Raw genomic sequence first — 20,219 nt, forward strand, 5'->3', positions numbered from 1 at the left:
GAGCATTAATATTTCAGAAAGCAAGCTTTGAAAAGTAAAATGTTAAATATAAAAGGAAAGGAGGAATGGACCTGGGAAAGAAAAGGTCAAGTTAGGATTTTTGACGGATAACCAGGACAACTCCAGTGATTGATTTCAGCAGTCTTGATAATATCTATTGCAAACTATCATTCGTATTCTTCCAGTTTATGACGCGTGGAAATACAAAAACCCTTCACTTAGCCACTGAACTATCAAAATGTAAAATACACATCAGCTCGCCTTGATTGGAACTATGCCCATCTCCCAATATTTTGGACATGTTTTTCTCCCTTTTTGAATTTCAACTGACAGGCAGTAAGTGTGTCTATGCGCAAGTGTGCGTCTGTGCACTGTCGTGCTGGAAGTAGGCTTGCAGAGTTTGATGTTTCTTTTCTTTGCTATCATAAATATTTGATTCAACTCACCATCCCCAGAAGGTTGATCCAAATGAAAGCTAAAACAGCATCGACACCAACTGCAACAGCAACGGCCTCAGTGGAACATACAGCCAATCACCTATTACTTCATAGAGGTGAGGTGTGCACTGGCCAATGCCAATTACACTATAGGTTGTTTGTTTTTTTTGGCAGACGCAGTAAACAGGGTAATATGAAACACACCACGATCCAAAGAAGTGTTATCACGTGGATATAGACTCAGAAAATTGGGGGGGGGGGGTAATTGAGTGAAGCCTCAGCTGGATAATGACGAAAAAAGATGAAAGGTTGAAGAATGGAGGATGACACACATTAGGAAGCAGAGCTTTCACTCCTAAAGCAGCGTGTGTGTGTGTGTGTGTGTTAGTGGATGCACATGTGTATGCGTGTGCTATTTGTGCGTGTGTGTGTTGTTATGGTTGGATGTTCAAGTTCATGTTACTGCTTGTTGTGGTGTGTGTTCTTCCATTGTTAGTCTCTTGGAAAAAAAAAAAGCTCAGAAAGCTCTGTGCCTCGCACGACTTTTATCTCATGAGAATAAAGGAGGGGACAAGAGGGAAATAAAGAGAGAATAGTACAAAGGATAGAGAGGACAGATCTAAGAAATGATTATAGGATTGAGGGATAAACAGCCATATCATTTTTAACTAGTAATGTGATAATGTCCCCCAGCTGAAATGACAACAGTTCCCGATATTATCAGTGGCAGACAGCAAAATTGCTAAATAACCCTTTATACTATTAAGCACAGCCAAAGACAATTTTCTGGAGAAGACACTCTGATATAGCTTCGTTAACAACTGACCTTCAAAAGGTCTCCTATCTGGGTACAATACAGATAAATGTCAACATACCTCACTTTGATACTTAGATCATTTCATGTACTTCCTGCAATACGGAACAGTGAAACGATGTCTTGTTCTAAACGTTGTCCAAGGGGAGATCTTCAGGCTCAGACTTATGAAAGCCCTGATGTGCTGCCAACTTTGGCAACAGTCTTGGCAAAGCCATTAAATAATTAACAATGCATGCACGTTTATTGTTAAAGTACATTACTTCCTTGAGTTTAAACATTTTTGTACAACTCAGGTAGACAACCTTGGGCTTTGTGGCTTCATCAGACTGCAGCCTAGACACTCTGTGGATGTTTGGTAATATAAGGTAGTCTCTTCATTAAATGTGTCCAATTTGTCAAGATGGAGCTGCAGATTACAATTTATTGTCGTATATCCAAGACCTCCTGGGATAATTATTTTTCAATGCAGGCCTTTGATTTTGTTCTGATTTCAGTACTTAACAATCAAGTAGTTCATAATCTTTTATTTTAAAAAGTCCTTTTATAGAGTGACTGCTCACTGTACATGAACTAAACATTTTTAAACATTTAATTGATGTTTATTTGTGTTGTTTGCAGTTATTAAACACCAAAACCAGAAACCAACTGTAAAGCTGGTCTGCAGTCAAACCCCCAATTATCACCCTGTCAAACTGAGAATCATATCGCACAGAAGCTAACAGCATGAGAAATTTCCATCTAACTTTATTTACTGAGCTGTTTGAATCACTGCAACAAACGTCAAAATTTGCTTATTTCATATTTGGACCACATACATTTGAGTTCTGCCTTTGCCAGGTTGATATGAATCTGCTGACAGAGGATGTGTGTGTGTCTGCGCTAATATGTACTTTCTGTGGTGTCCTAGTTTATGCCAAGCAGTATTCGAGGTCAAATAAGGAGCAAACTTTCCCCATCGTGAGAAGAAGAATAGTACCCACAGGCAAATAAGCACGCACACGCATCTATGCATACACACACACACACACACACACACACACACACACACACACACACACACACACACACACACACACACACACACACACACACACACACACAAACAGACGTACACAACTACGAACACAGACATATACACAATTAATTTCTGTTCTAAATTCAGATTCGTCATGCTGTCAGCATACATTTTCATATATGTAATTAAAGCAACATCGTCATCCACATGATCAATGACATCCACAAACCAGACTGCCAGCTTCCACAGGTCCTGGAGGCTGAGGACACACACACACACACACACACACACACACACACACACACACACACACACACACACACACACACACACACACACACACACACACACACACACACACACACACACACACACACACAGACAGACATGTGCATGAATTGCTAATCACACATAAAACAAAAAATGGTATACATTTACACATTTTTGAAGCCATGCGTCATGATAGTTTAATGCAAATGAGGTCAAAAACAGTGTCACTTGAAATAAAGTAGATGTAAAAAATGTGGGCAGAGGACAAAGCGGTGTCACATACCATCACCATAGACAGGTCAGCATATGATGACACAGCCAGGATGGACACCACAGCTAGCAGGCACGTTTGCGTGCGCACACACACACACACACACACACACACACACACACACACACACACACACACACACACACACACACACACACACACTCACAAACAATTTATTGTGAGCGAACAGCAGACATCATGGGACTTGACGTGGGCCGGGGGTTTTCATCTGATTGGCTGTCAGATGCACTCTGGTTGTCGTGACAACGGCTGTCCCTGCAGGACACTCGTAGCCTGAGCTCGGCGTGGAACCGAGCTGTGACACTGATGAGGGAGTCGGAAACTTCTTAAGCCTCCTCCTGGATTCATCTTTGTGAATTTTTTTTGTAGGTTCTTGTCATGACTACTGATATGATGCGACCTTATCGGCTGTTGGTTCCACAAACATAGTGTAATTTCACCATGTTATAACTTAAATTTCTTCAATGTAGGAGACAATAGTGAACAACTTCTAAAAAAAACAAAAAAACAGCAGTGGTTGGCACGATTGCCTCAAAGTGACAATGCCTTGGTTAGATCCTTGGTTCTGGGCCTGATTGTGTAAAGTCTTCATGTTTTCCCTGTGCATGCATGGATTTTCTCTAAGCAGCCCAGCTTCTTTTTACAATCCAGAGAAATGTGTTTAGGTTGTTTTTTTTTTTTTTTAGGTCTGAACGACTTTGAGCTGTTAATGTACGATGTGTGGCTTCTTACCACGATCCAAAAACGTGCTTTTGAGCCAATCTGTTCACGAGAATATGTGATTGTCTGTATTAGCTGTGTGATGAACTGGTAGCCTTTTGAGGTGGTCCCCAGCATCTTTACATTCTGGAGACAATCCATCCATCCATCCATCCATCCATCCATCCATACAAGTTATAGAGTACTCCCTGTATGTTCCATTCAATATGTTTGCAGCTCACTCATTGACATTATCCTTTTATTCCTGCGAAGACAGGTTGACATAGAAGCAACAAATAGACTAAAACATGTACATACAAGTACATACAGACTGTATCAAAAGAAGTTGGTCTGGCTTTATTCGTAGATATTTATGGAAGATATCGAAAGCAACGCTTCATTCTGTCGTAGCTTTTCCATGATCGGAATTCATTTCACATCAATGAACAACTGTCGAAGAGCAGTTTGACGGTAGTTTCTGGAGCTTTTTAAATGTTGTCTTTTCATCTTGATAGTAAAGCGAATGTCAGTGTCAGAACAGCAAATAGGTCCCTGTCACAATCAAGTACTGCATTACACACAAATGTTGCCAGGCTTTTTGTGCAAAATTAATAAATGAAAGTGCAGTAGCCATGAGTTGGTTTAATGATAGCTTACTAACACCGTATAGAATTATTGCAGTCTGTGTATGTCTGCGTGTGTTTCTTGATCTCATTCCTTTCCATTTTGCTCAAAATAGTCCCATTAAAAGGTGATTCTACTGCCTCAGTGTGTGATTTTCCAGCTTGGATAATGAAGCCGCAGGAGACACAAATTCAGAGCAGTTAAATCATTTCTCTCTCGCACACATACATACACACACGCACACATATCGGAGACACAAAGTCTGCGATTGGAGTTAAATCACTTGACCCCTGACCTCTCCCTGGACCAATGAGAACATCCCTGTCACCCGGGTGCAGCTCCAACGCCAGCCTATAAATAGCAGGCAATTTAGAACAAGAGAGAAAGGGGCAACTCAGAGATTAATGACTTCTCTCTACATGCATTTTACTACTTTTTGTTCTATAAAGCTTATCTCTTCTCTCTCCTCTTACCATGGTCCATTTTGCTATCTCACTCTTTTTGTACTCTCCCAGCACTGGTACTGCTCCTCGCTTCCATTGTTTTTGCCTGAGTTAACTGATGTTGTGTAACTCTGTTATAGTGAAGGCGTGTAGCGTGGCAGAAAATCTTTTAGTGATAAGTCAACACGTTCTCTCTGAAAATCCTCATCCAACTAGGTCATGATTTCATCAAGAGGCTTCTCGAATGAAAAGTGAATTGTGCTCAGACTCACTTCTAATGCTTTTTAGACTCTCAGCTGTGCACCACGCACATACCTTCAGAAGGGACCGAGAACAGGAATAGGTTACATTAAATAGAAAGAACGAATTGGCGGATGCATGCACTGGTCAGGGTCAGTGTTATACAAGAGTGAAGGAGGAATGATCGTGCTAACAAAACACAGACCTTGCTGATGCATCACAGCCTCTTTGTCAGTCAGCGTACCAGCTTTATGAGTCCGTACTTTATATGTTAAAGCTGTGAACTTGAAAGTTGAGGCTCAGACGTCTTGTTTCTACGATTACAGTCACTGGCCATGTGACGATCAGTGATCTCTGTTCTCTGAACAATACCTCACATTCATACTCTCATCCTGTGGTTTTCAATTTAAAATATACAGGCACTAAAGAAGTCTAAAATAGAGCCATTGCGCTTCACAGTGCCCTCTGTGCTGGAGTATGAATGAGGGATTGGATGGAAAATTCACAGAGGCTTCCCGCACAGCTTGAGGAGCTTTCACAGGGTGTCCCTGCGAACTGAGTCGATTGCCCTCTTGAAGTAGATCTAGGCTGCAAGTACACCTCTCTTAAGAATCTTCAAAGTGCTCAATTAGGTCTGACATTGCCAGTATGTGATCACTGGTGGACTTCTTTCGAGTGAACTCAGGCTGTTCAAGGTGCTGGATGTCCTGCAGTTGCTGGCATATCATGTTCAACTCCATTTCATCAGCTCCACATACTAAAACACAACAATGCATGTGACTTGCTGCTGTTGTGTACATAAGATATATGTAAGTGTATATTATGGTATTGGATATTCTCTGTTTACATAAAAAGTGCCATATTCAGTTGGTTTAAGATCAGTTTGTGAACATGAGCTGAGTGACTCATTAAACAATTGTTTTGAACAAATGGAGCATGCATTGAGGAGAAAAGGTTCAACTCATGCATTGCTTTTCACCCCATATATAAAATGATGATAAAATGTTTCTGAACTAAATCAAGTTGGTATTCATGCATTCATATAATTTTTGGTATAATATGCAGACGGTTTCTGATATCCATCCATCCATTAATCTTCTGTACCTGCGTCATCCAAATTAGAGTGAAAGGCTCAGTACCTCCAACACAGAGGGACAAACATTTTCACTCCACATATGCTGCCTACTCACTCCATAATACTATAATTAGAGGCAGTCCCACACGTCAAGCTTTTTTTTTTTTTAATGTTTTCATCTTCTGGATATTTTCCAAATCTCAGACTTGTCTTCTTTGACTGAGTCCCTCTATGTTAGCTTTGTAAGAGTGGCAACTTGTTTATCCTGACAATTCACCCAACGCAAGCTTAGTTTTACCCCGAGCATTGATAAAGTTGTGAAGAAATCTTATATCATTATCAGTATATTTGAATTATTATTATTTCTATTCTATTCTATTCTATTCTATTCTATTCTATTCTATTCTATTCTAGGAAGGTGAATGGAGAGATGTAATTGTCTCGACTAGGATGTGACAGAGGAGGGACTTGGGTGAAGTAATTATTTAGGTGTCTTGTGGTGTCTGGCACCGAGACATGAGCGGTAGGTCTGTGAAGTCTTGTAAACTTTGAGGACAGGCCTCTGTGGATTGGACGTATTTTGCCTGAAAATCCCACAGATGTTCGATGTGATTTGGATCTGGGGAATTTGGAGTGCAATCAACACTTTGAACTCTTTGTCCTGCTCCTCAAACCAGATGAGCTGAATCAAATAACTCAGCATTTCATGAGCTAATGTCACCAATTAATGCAGCCCCGCTAAGAGACTGAAATCTTTTGTTTTCCTCTCAGGGATGACCTGAGGATTGAGGGATGGTGAGAGGGATGATTTTCTGTCACCTTTGGTTAGTGTGGCACAACCTTGTATTAAGCGCTTCTGTATGTGCATGCACTTGTGTAAATGCACATACGTCTGCAGATCTTCATTTCTGTGTGTATAGGCATACTCTCCCATTTATCTGCATAACTATGCATGCTTATGTGCTCTTGGCTTCCCACACCTGCCCTCTGGCCATGGCTTCATTAAACATTTAATTAATGCCAAACATGATTTGAATCATCAGATTAGAATTACCCACACAGATGCATCCATGCAGCCCCCCCCCCCCCCCCCCCCACCAACACACACACACACACACACACACACACACACACACACACACACACACACACACACACACACACACACACACACACACACACACACACACACACACACACACACACACACACACACACACACACACACACACACACACACACACACAAGGAAACTGAGGCAGCACCTTCCAAACTGGGGTAATGGAATCATACATATGCTATGTAGCTGACAGCATTCATTCATGTCCATGCAAAGGCAGAAACAAACCAAACTGACTATTACAGACCATGATAGATACAACAGTCACATATTGTGGTTTTTTTTTTTACCCACAATTATGAAAGAGACTTACTTGTGAGCAATGGGAAAACATAACTAAAATTTGTTTTTGAGGCTAAATCCTTTACGTTTAATTCAATAAGATTGTGGTTCTGATACCTGTCACATTCTGGATTTTTATTAGCTGTACTCATGCATCAATGTCTTGATTGCACTGGTGCAATGAGTTTAAATCAAACACAATAATAGAGTATCAGATTGTCTTGATTGTTTTATGTCTTCATTTGAAACAGGAGCTATCATTTTGAAAGAAATACTGAATGTTTCTGTCATTTAAACAATGAATGATCTCCAAGGTGTACAATTCACAAAAGTGAGCAAACTTTCAGAAGTTTCCATTTCTGTTATGGTAGGCAATGAGAAAATGTGTGACAATACCATAAGTTACACCTAATAAAATAAGTCATATTTCTCATAAAATAAAGAGTTATAAAGACACTTTTTCTGCTGCCTTATTTTCATTTTCTATTGTAGATGTTTTTAAATTTGTTGTCCAAACTCTGCTGTGTAGCTGCACATTTGGGTGGCATTTTGCTTGCACCATCAGTCAAAACCAGTCACGTTACTTTAAGTCACATAACTGGCCAAAGAACTAAGAAAGGTGTGACTGATAGTAAATAAGTATGTCTATTGGTGGTTAGTAATGTGGTTTCTTCACTCTTCAATCATTCAACATCACACTTAAAAATCAATGCTTAAAGCATGGATTCATGTATTTTTTTTTTTATATTTTATGTACATCAATAACCAATTTACATTTTTGCGCTAATGAATACGATAGAATATCTTTCACCAGAAAATGATTCAGAAAATGATTCACCAGTGATTTACATCTCCACGCACGCCCTCTGAGATGGCACTGCTAAAACCAGAGATGATGCAAAGTGCTGAAGTGTCAGAAAACACTAATGAGCAAGCTTGTGGCAAGTATGTGTCCCTTGTGTGGTAGATATGAACTATGAGAACCTTTTGCTACAAACTATCAACTGTCGGAATGTGGGTCAGCGAGACAAGGTAAAAAACTATGTACATTGCAAAAATAGTTGAAGGTGAGGTTGAGGATCATGCGTCCATTAATAGTGGCAAACCAGTTCATAATTTTTTTTGATGCAAAAGAAAAAGGGTCAAAACTTTGATTTGAATACTGAAGACAGAACCTGATTAGTGAGAATCATACCGACACCTACGCGTGTTGTGTTACTGTTTATGTTGGATACCAATGACACGATGAGCTGTTTGTGCTTCCCCTTTTGCTCCTGCATCTTTGCATCAGGTCTCTAAGAAGAGGTTAATTTTCCACTTCAGTAACAAGATTAACTGATGACAGACCATTTCCCAGGGGGTTTATCCCGCCCACTCGGCCCCTCATGCCCTCGAGCCTTTATTTAGTATTTAGTATCAGTGAAAAGTGCTGTGATTAAAGGGAAGTTGAGGCGGATTTCATTAAAGGGGACGTGGAGTGGACCTGACTCAAGAGTTTATTTTATTTATTTTTTTTTTTTTACCCTACACTTAGTTAGGATATTTCTTAACCTACTCCCAAGGCCATGGCAGAATGCAGCGTCGATAGTTTTTTCTTTCCTAAAACTACAACCCACAGGAGTGAGCTTTCTGAACCATTTATTTGCCTAAAGTGTACCTTAAATACATTGAATGGACAGCCAATAGTAGAACGTTATGATAGGGGTGCTACTGGGACAGATTTAGATTCACAAAGTGATTGGAGAAGTTTTTAGAAATAGTGCAGTCATAACAGAAGGGGTAGTTACGTCAAAACCATTGTCATGGTCCTATGTAGAAAACTGTTAAATTCACAAAGATGACCTCCCTTCTATAGATACTGGTAGATCACAATGGAGAAAATAAAAATCACAAAAAGTTGGTTAACTATATTTTTTTCGGTCTCCCACTCACTCTTGTGAGGCCAGTGTGAGTGGAGGCTGAAAACTAGCACCAAGCCACACCCTGTTTGGGTGAGCTCATGAAATATTTATTTCAAATCTCATCTGTTTAACAAGCTCACATATTAATTTTTTTACCTGATATGTTGACGTTATGGATTTTGAAGATGCTCACTGTCATTTTAATTTGACATTAACTATGCCTCTTAGTCTTTTCTTCCTTCCCACGTGACACTGATTTATGTTTCAATATGGTAGGGATTACGCAGAGTGAGACGGCATTTGTCACAAATTCAAAATTTAAGTCAAGGAGACCCACAAATTAGGAGGTTTAGTAATGGTCTTAACAGGAGATTTACCTTATTTAGCTTGAGTCATGTGCATCCAGTGCTCAGTGTGCCCTGTTCACATTGGCACTAAATGCAAATGATGAGGTGTAGACTCTGCCGATGTAAACTAAAGAGGAATATAAGATCATTTCCCAAAATGTACTCTGATTAAACTGTGCTCATTTTACTACTCAAGAAGAAAACATAATTCAAGAATATAATTTTATCTGAAAGCTTTTGATCTTTTTTTCTGCCACAGTTGAACCAACATTTATTCGGAGTTTGCGCAACAGTTTATTACATCTTGAAATATCAGAGGGCTTAGGAAGTATTTTATAAGGCCATATTTATGTATGGGCACAAATGAAATGCCCTTCTACATGCAGAAAAAAATAGGTGAGTCAAAACCTCTCATACCCAACACAAAACGTCTCTCCCCTTTGACCAACTCTGTTAAGACTTTATATTGATGTTTGTATGATATTTCCCTTGTTGTTTACATAATGTGTGTTGACTCGGGATTTCACTGGTCATAAATCAAGGCTGAGTCACAAGAAGCAACCTTTTATAACAGAACCACATGATATATTTTTTTGGAATGAACTCCAGCTGACTGAAGAGAAAATGTTCATATTTGCATCTGCAGTTGGTCAAACATTCACAGCAGACATAATTAAGCACACGGTGAATTAAAGCTTCACCTCACCTGATTACAACACTGTTGTTTTTTTTTTAAACCTGTTTGAGCCAAATTATTGAACAAGACATCAAAAGTATTCATAAAAAAAGACTTGAGGCTTCGAAGAAAATCATTTACTCACACACATTGTGAGTCATGACTGTCAGATACAGTTTTGTGTTAGAGCCTGCAGAGTACAAGAGTCCATAAAAAAAACAAAAAACAACAAACGATCGGAAGTGAACATTTGAAGCCAAAATAAATCGTCGGTTTTCACCACCAGACACAGAACCCAAGACGACCAATTAGAGGAAAACGCTTGAGAAAAGAAGCAAAGGGGGAAATAAGAAAGTGCGAGACATAGAAAGAGGCTAAATGTTGAATCTCTAATTGGTCTGAAGTACAAAATTGTGTGTGCGCCTTTTTGCATGTGCAACAGTAAAGCGAGTAATTAGGTCTGAGAGAGCCCCTCATTAGAAAAGGCTCTTGCAGCTGTTGTTAATTAAACACAGTGGTCTTCCACAAAGTGCCATGCAACAGTAATGCCACAAATCACAGACTCTCCTTATTTGCCAAGTTCAGTTGCAGACAGTGCAGTAAAAAGGACAGCTACACTACTGCCACTAAAGACCTTATGCACGGCACCCCTGGAACTGCTTTCATCATCCTAAAGGACTCTCTGTTAATGGCACAAAGTTTGGACATATCTTTGGTACTAAATGTGGGGGAGTTTCAGCTCCTCTGGAACATACGTGGTTCATCGTTTAAACGATGTGTGTCAAATCATATCTCATATTTCATCGTAAAGAAATGGGTGTAAAGTAGTTGGTTAAAACCTTTCTCACTCAAAGAAAAAAAAAGAAGTCCTCAACATTGCTCAAAAGGCTTTTGGTTTTCCCGCTATGGTGAGTCAAAATTCTTCTTGTCATTCAGGGTTATGAAGTGTCTACTGTGTTTGTATCACCTTTAAAAAATTAATCGTTGGTCGGTCTGCCCATCCATCCATCCGGAACACTTAAATAGATGTTCATGCGTGTTTTGATCGTTTTTTTGTTTGTTTGGTTGTTTTTAAATACCATTGATGCGAGTCCTCTTTTTGTATCAATTAAAATGTTTTTTGCCAGCTGCACATTTTTGGTGAGTGGATCACAATTATTTTGTCACTTTGAATTTGAAGCTTGAATTCATAGTGCATAGAAACACAAAACATTACCAGTCGTTGACGCTGTTATTAAAAATGCAAAACAAACAAAATTGCAGCAGCCCTTACCATAAAAGCACAGTGTGCATTGGCCCACATTCTCCAAAACAATCCAAAATTGAGTCTATTCTCTGAATTCAGACGACGCCTTTAGGGCAATGCTGATACTGTCTTTTGACTGCCACCAATCTTGCATAAAAGAGCCTCACAAACAGTGACAAGACTAACTGGTGGATATTTTATAAATGCAGAGAAAGAGTCTGCAGTTCCATTGGTTTATTTAAGGCACCAGCCAAAATGTGACTGTGAATACTGAGGAGAATAAGTATAACCCCGTTTGAACCATGATCCAAACTCCCCCACATCTGAAAAAAAAAAACTAGTGAAATTTCACTTAATGCCTGGGACTTTAAACTGCATGTTTCACACAACTGATGTTGTCTTATTCTCGTTGGATGCTATCGTATTTTTAAGAATATGGCTGGAAAGACTCTTCCGAATGAATGATCACTGTGTCTTTGTCTGTTCTTGTTAACGTTACAGTTTGAAGCTGAGCACTGGCTTTAGCTTTGTTCTTCTTTAACTGAAGATAAATCTGGCACAGCTTAAGGTCAACTTAATCAATATAGTCAAACAGTGCTTGTGTTGGCCCATACTTACTTGGTGAAAGGGTGACGCAAACTTTTCTAACCCTATATGTAGATTCATTCAATTGAGACAGTACCTATTGAATTAAAGAGGTCCGTGGCAATTGTTGTCAGATTTATAGTCAGTTGTTTTAAATGCAACAATATGAACAAGTTGAACTACATGTGATAATGCAGATTGTAACATCATTTTTTTAATGGTGTGGTGTGAATTCAAATGTGACTGGGAGACATCGTTATTCTTGATGTATCAAGACTGTTCTTGTTGTGGTTTGATGACAACAGTTTGGAGTGCCCATGAGACTCCTCCACTTTAAAAACCATATTGCCTTATGTCTGAGCTCAAAGCAATTCTATCTCTCTGTGTACTTCCCAACGCCAACAGTATGATTGTCATGAGACGTGCCATAAGGAAATACTTTGTTCTTTTTTTCCAGCTTCCCCTCCTGATTTAAATCTCATACATCCAGTATAATGAGCACATATGCAAGAATATACTGTATGTTGATGCATTAGACATGCAGTGAGAGATTCACACACTTGATGTACCGTCGTGGGAATAGTCAGCTGAGCTGTTACTGTGGACTTTTGGCATCATGGAGGCCATATGTAACCACACCTGAGAGTAGCAGAAGGACTAAAGGTATGCATGATTTACTTTATGCAAGTTTAATGCATATTGGGAGAGCAACATGTAATCCTCCTGTTAAATAAAACATCAACACGAGAGGTATTAGGTATTCATGTTAAACCAAGGGTTTGTGTAAATACAACCTGTCTATGCGATAGGTGGTTTTAAATGATTTGGTATGTTTGGCTTGAAGCAGGAGGAGAATGAGGGAGCCTGGGGGTTAAGAAATGATCATGGAGAGCCACGAGAGGAGCATCTGTGATTACAGTACTTAAAATTTTTTAGGCATTGAAGCATATACACATGCACGCGTGCACAAAGCACCATGTAGCCCCAACATATGTGCTGCCTTAACCTTCAGCAGTCCCTTGTGAACCCCTGAATGATATATTACATGGTGAATTAGACCTTGAGAGTGTGTGTGTGTGTGTGTGTGTGTGTGTGTGTTGCCCCAAATACAGGCCACGGGGGTGTGGTTAATATAGGACGAGTAGAAGGTTGTGTCAACAATCAGTCTATTGATTTCTCCTCAGGCTCCATCTCTAACCTTTTCACTTATAGCCTTTTTAGCCTTGTATCCTCTCCTCTCCTCTCCTTTATTTTGATATGATAAATAAAATGTACAATAAAACATTTTTGGCCTCTGTGATTTAAACATGGCTTCTATTGCCAGGCTTAATAATTCCGTTCAGCTTTAAGGAGACATATCAATTTGTTTACGGTACACTGTACTTTAGCTTCAGTGAAATCAGTTTGACTATATTCTCCACAGAGAGAGTATCAATATTTTATTCAAAATGTACAATCTAACCAAAATGATTGATTATTCTCAAATGTTGACTATTATGATTATTGTTTCTTTGAATGTATTTGCAATACTTATTATATGTTTTGGACCTCAGAGATGCTTCAGAAGTAAAAAGAACTCCAGAGCTGAATAATATTATAGTATACTGGTCCATCCTGGTTAGAGTCACGGGGCGTCTGAGCCAATCCCGTGCAGGATACATCCTGGACAGGTGACCAGTCTGTCACAGGACAAACACACAGAGACAGACAACCACACACACCCACTCACATAAGACAGATTTAGGGTCACCAGTTCATCTCCCATCCATGTTTTTGGGTTTAGGAAACCCATGCACACATGGGAAAAGCATGGCCTGGCTGGTATTTCAACCCAGACACCTTCTTGATGTGAAGTGACAACTCTACCCACTGTAACACCATGTGCCTCAATTTTTATACATCTGTATAATGATAACACGTTTATATTTTAGTATTTTTTTCCAGTACATCTGTGAACTACTGTTGATCATAACTAATAATGCTATTGGATTGTAGTCCTGAATTTAAGTACTCCTTCCATAATAGTTTAATGGCAAGGATGATTACTGTAAAAGCTTTATTTGTTCAGCCGCCTCTCAAACCCTCAAAATGATGTTGCAACAGTGAGTTGCTATCGAGACAGAATGTACAAAGAGGGGACAAGGTGTTCATCATTCAGTCCTCAGTGTTTCTATTTGAAAACATTATTATAATTACCACAACGAGATGAGACCATCTGCAAGATGTCAGGCTATCTTCCTCACATTGGAAAAAATGTGTGTGTGTGTGTGTAGTGGTGGTGGTGGTGGTGGTGGGGGCGGTTCTCATTAGTGCAGAGCCCATTGCTAAGTGAAGCAAAAGAGAAAACAAAAGTAGAAAGTGGTTTCATGAATCTATGTGTCAGGACTTCCATTAAAAAGAGCGTTTTGATAAGGGCATTTTGTACAGAAGAGAGGGTGATATAGTCCATGATTTAATGAGTAATCTTGTCTCTGAGGGGTAAAGAAAATATAATAGGATATGAGACTGGGTAATACAAAGTATTTTGTAACAGCTCATCATTGTCTTTGGGGATTCATAAATTGATGATGCAAATGGCCTGGAAACAATAGGAAACAGGCCAGGCCTGACGGCTATGTTCACATTAGGGGAAAAGTTACGATATCTAAATATTTATGAAATAAATCTGCAAAAGTATGTGGAAATGTCCACCTAAACAAAACAAAAAGTTTACTGCTGTATGTGTGCACTCAGTATAACACAGCCAAAAATTGTCTGGGTTTTTTTTCAACTGATTTAGAGTAATTTTGATGTGCTGAATCCAAAAATAACATTAGTTTTGCTCAATCAGGTCAGTCAGGTTTGTATGATACAAAAATCTTTCTTATTTCTTGAAATAAGGGGACTCGGAAGAGTTTGCATGTGCCAATTGATGGCCAAGTGGTATTTTTTTTTATGTTCCTGGTGAATAGAATGGCTTTGACTGGAAGATCTTGCAAAAATAAGCCCAAAATATTCTGCTACATCTGCGGCGAATACACTGTTGTTCCTAACAGAAATTGAATCACAAATTTCATAAAGCATGCTTACCATGCTTATTTTGGTATTACGCTTAGTGATCAAGATAAAGCTTGGGCGCCACACATGGTATGCAAGGCATGCACCGAGTATCTGCACCAATGGACCAAAGACAAGAAGAGTTGTCTGAAGTTTGAGATTCCTATAAATTAGAAGGAGCCGACAAATCATGTCACTGACTGCTACTTCTGTACTATTGATGTGACTGGAATCAACAGAAAGAACCAGAGGAGCCTCAAGTATCCTGATATGTACGTGAAAACACAAACGTCAAAAATCGTGTAACTGGCTTAGTTAAAAAAGTTGACCCGATTGAGCAAAACCAATGTTATTTTTGGATTCGGCTCCTTCATCTCAAACTTATGCTCTTATTTCTCATCCTTATTTTTTCTTCCCATCGTTGCATTCCCCATTTCATTCGATCCACATGCGTTTCTTCAGTACCATTCTAAATCTTCTTCGGTCTCTCCCTCTATTTCACCATTTTTTTCTTCATTTTTCTCCAGAAACAAACATATTAGCAAAGATCAGAGAGAGGATCACGTCATCTTTAGGTCCAACACCCCTGCTGTTGCTCAGCAGGACACCTTGCAGCCCAGTGTTAGCGCGTACGTGTGTCTGTGGCTTTTTGCATTAATACATGATTAACCATGTGCATGTTTATTCATGTCACAAAATGCAGAATTTACAAATGCAAGTGAGTTTTATATGTATTTGTGCCCTGACAGGAGACTGTACAGCACTCTCCTATGCTGCAGGCACTGTAGAGCAAGCGGAATGTGCTTGCCACTGCAGTAAATGAGAAAAAAACCCCAGAAGAGACGGGTAAAAAGAAGTGCTACAAAAGTTGCTGAGGCACACAAAAGGGAGAGAGAAAAAGAAAGAGACTCTTATCCTTAATTTGAGCTTTCGCCTCTCCTTTTGGAGAACCAAAGAACAAATGTGTCTATTTTAACGCGAAAACATTTCCCCCATTCACTCTGCTCCCATCTGACTGTTTTGTAAAACCTACATTCCCTTTTTATTGTCTTTCTTTCTCCTTTTGTCAGCCAATTTGTCTCTCAAAACATTGAAAAAGTGTGGCAACCTATCTTCACGTGTTTCGCGTTACTTCCTGTAGGCTTGCGTCTGAAGTAACCTTTAGATGGTGATATCGATGTCGTGCTTTCCTTGTATAATCCTCAGTTATCTCCAGGATCCTCATCACATTCTTGACAGCGTATTTAGTCCTCGCAAGTGAAGCAAGACATGCATGAATGTGCTGACACGCTCACTCACACACATGCATGGCTCTGTCAGTGAGTCCTTGCTCCAGTTCTTGTTTCTAGGAGTGTGGCAGCTTCTGCTCATTAAGTTGGAAACATATAGGATCCTGCACCTTATAGATATTATCCTTGAAGAAGTTGGGATTTATTAAAGAGTTGAGATTCTCTCTTGGGTGCTGGACCTGACGCACATGCAGTCCAGACATACTCTGTACACCAACGTATAAAAACAGGCATCTCAGGCACACTGTACATAACCTGATCCAGGTTGACATAGGGTTGTGGTTTGGAATTGGCCATAGACAATGTGTTGCATAATAAAAAGTACCATCTAAGGCCCTGTTTACACAACTTTTGAAGTGAAAGTTTGAAATAAAAAACATCATGAAAATCTAACCATCCAGCCGAACGTCTTCCCAGCTTCTTTATCCAATTTGGGGTAATTGAAACAAGAAGTTATCCAAACAGGGCTGGCAGAGAACTAACATAGACACTTTGACAAGTACGGAAGAAACATACTTATTTAAAGGCACTTAACCGAACCAGTACAAAGATGTATACAATATATATATATATATATATATATATACACACACACACACACACACACACACACACACACACACACACACACACACACACACACACACACACACACACACACACACACACACACACACACACACACACACACACACACACACACGTATATAAGATGTATACAAAATAAATACAACATTTCATTTAATTTACATCAGTTTCATCTTGAGTGGGCCAGACTGGTAAAATATTGCTCTAATAACCTTCAAATGTACACTTGAAAGTTTTTCTTTGTTGTGGCACACAGTGTATGTGATGAAATCACACAGTTCTGACTGAAAATAATCTCGACATATCCTCAATTTTAATGAAACATTCTGGTGTAAAACACAGAGAAATGTAAAAAGAAATAAGACCTCGTATAAACTCCATATAACCACTTGCTTGGTGGGTTTGTCAGACCAGAATGGAGCCTCTTGTGGGTCAGTTTTGGCCCCAGAGGCCTTATGTTCTATGCTGTAAAGGGAAAGTGAAACTAATGGAGAGGACTGACAGTGCGACACTGTGCTGCGGGGAGGCAGCGATTATTCAGAGCTCAAAAATAATATCCGGACACCACCAAATATTTGAATATTTGGGTCCAGCCCAAATATTTTGACTGTTTTAGTATCGCTCAGCTTGAAATTTACCATCGTCGGCGTTCGGCAGGTTGTCCACTACTTTAAGGTGTGTAACAGTGACGTGTCTGCCCGGTACAGGCTGTTCGCTCTAACCGGGTTTGCTCATCAGAGGTTCTATTGCATTTGCAATTCAAGCCATTTTTATATGACAGCATTTCAAGTGTTTTCGTGCCAAAAAGGTTTGTTTTTACACTGCAAGGTTTTAAAAATAATGATGGTCTCCATGGAAATGGCAGGGACGCTGAAAACAATGGCGTTACCTTGCCAGACCACGAGTTGGAGCTCTTGGTTGTTTTTGTAGTGAAACCATGAACACTAACAAGGGCTTGTAAACAGGCATGAAAACACCAAGTCTGAGGAGAATACTTCGATTTAATTTGGATTTACTTGCCCACGTGCAGAAAAACAATTTACTCAGGCCGTGGCGTTCATGTGCAGTGGCAGTGTTTTCATAAAAGTTGTGTTTTCCATTGTTTCCATGGAGACACAGTGTTTTCAAATAGTCTGCAACAATGTGAGGCAAACTACTGAATACAAACACACTTAATGAAGAATAACTTGATGATTGCAAAGTTCAATGAATTAGCCGTGTGCAGTCTGTACCCTCGTAAATACTATTGTATGCTCATACAAATATTTGCAGCCTTCAGCTCCAGCAGAGTGATTTCTTTTTTACTAATTCAAACCCGCTCACATTGTGTTCATCAATTTTTGAGGTCACAATCTTTAAACTTATTTGCTCCATGTCTTCCGCAGTACAAGCTTAACTCATATACAAAAGCAATTATTTCTAATGCAGCACCTGCTCTTCCTGTTTGTCGAGCAACCTGCAAAGTGAGGGGCACTTGAACATTCGATGCATTACATGGATGGCATCACCATCTGTCGGGAAATAAACCTGATATAATTTGATTAGGCCTCGTTCAGGTGTGGCTCTGAGTAAATCAGTACAGACGCTGACAGCTGGTGGAGACACTGTGGTCAGCCTGTTTGTTTTCATTGTGCTCAGGGGCTAAGTGAAGCATCAATCTCTTTGATGACTATGAAACTGAGAGGATGTGAAATGATTACCAAGAAATCCCCAGGAACACAGTTTGGTTGCACAAAACGTCTTAGCTCAGTTATACAACAATGCAAACCTTTAACTCCATGTAGAATCTGTCTACCCAGTGACTGTATGTCTTTCTCTGTCTGTAGTTGAATAAAGGGAATGACATCTTGGTTTGAGGATGAAATCAGTTATTGTAGCCGTTGACAGTTGAGCTTATTCTGCATAATGGTCTCGAAATAGTTCACCCTGAGTAATTTCAGCTGAGACAGAGAGTTTGGCAGGTCTACTCAATAAGCACTCAGTCTACAGTGTGGTGACACATCTTCCACAGTGAAAATAGGCCGTTAATGAAACCACTCGCACACAGACAGGGAGTAGAGTGATTCACACATTGCTGATAAATGTAATTGTAGGGATGAGTTCAATTGAGGCCTCTAAAATATGGGATTTTGACAAAGGCCTTTGACACTAGCACGCATTTTACACTTGGCAGGTTAACACCCACCCACCCTTTTCTCTTTGACTGTGTCTTTCTTCTCGCTACAACTCCGTGTGTTCTCTGCGGCAATAACCCATTAGATCAGAAGTAATTCCCTAAAAAACTGCTTGAAATGTGTAGAATGTTAAGCACCAGTGTAATGTCTTTCTATAATTCTTGATCAGCAAGAGATCACTTCACAAGTAGAGTATGAACATATGTCACTGCTCCAGTTTTTGCTGAATGAGTAAACCACAGATCAGGAAACCTCAGACTATGGTAATCAAAACAACAGTCAAAGATTGCAAAGAGGGCACCTCTTCGTCTTTCTGGCTTAATCACACCATGTTCACCTCTGTCTCCCCAAATGTCACGGTGATTAATAGAGACCCTGAGTCCACAGTGGGATCCAAAAACGGTGATTAAAGCAGATTGTAATGCACGCACACACGTCTGTACCGTGCACCCTGTACAGATCTCCTCTCGCATAAACACAGCAGCTCATCTTGTCGATCTCGCAGTGGCAACAGCCTCACTGGGGGAGTCTTTGTCACAATTATCGAGGAGTCAAGTCTGTAATTGTTTTGTTAGTGTGTGTATAAATATGTTTTTCCCCTCTCACCTCACTGTGATCAATCCTCAATAATGCAACAGGATTGAGCCTATTCGCTCCCAAGAAGAGATCACAAGACCACCAACGAGATGGACAAACACCTATGCACCAATTCACAAAAATCTCTTACAAACCCCGCTCAAATTCTGTTTTTCTGTTTTTCTTGCTCTGAGGCGTGTTCCAAATTTGAGTATACAGTATAGTCAAAGTGTGATAAATCTTTGATGCTTTGCTGCTCTTCATCTGTCTATCTTGCCCTCTGTCTGCTGCATTGGCAGGATTGGCAATACTTTCAATATTTCCATTAACTAAATATACCTGATTATAAATTATATCTTTGCATACACATAGCACAGGGGTGTACGCAAAAGAAAACTCTGGGCAGCACTTTACATTGTCACTCGACAGCATAAATCTTTTCTGTGATCACATCACTTTGAAGGTGGTTTAAGGTGAGGGTTGCCTC

This window comes from Blennius ocellaris (genome assembly GCF_963422515.1).
Source record: "Blennius ocellaris genome assembly, chromosome: 16".
NCBI classification, from domain to species: domain Eukaryota; kingdom Metazoa; phylum Chordata; class Actinopteri; order Blenniiformes; family Blenniidae; genus Blennius; species Blennius ocellaris.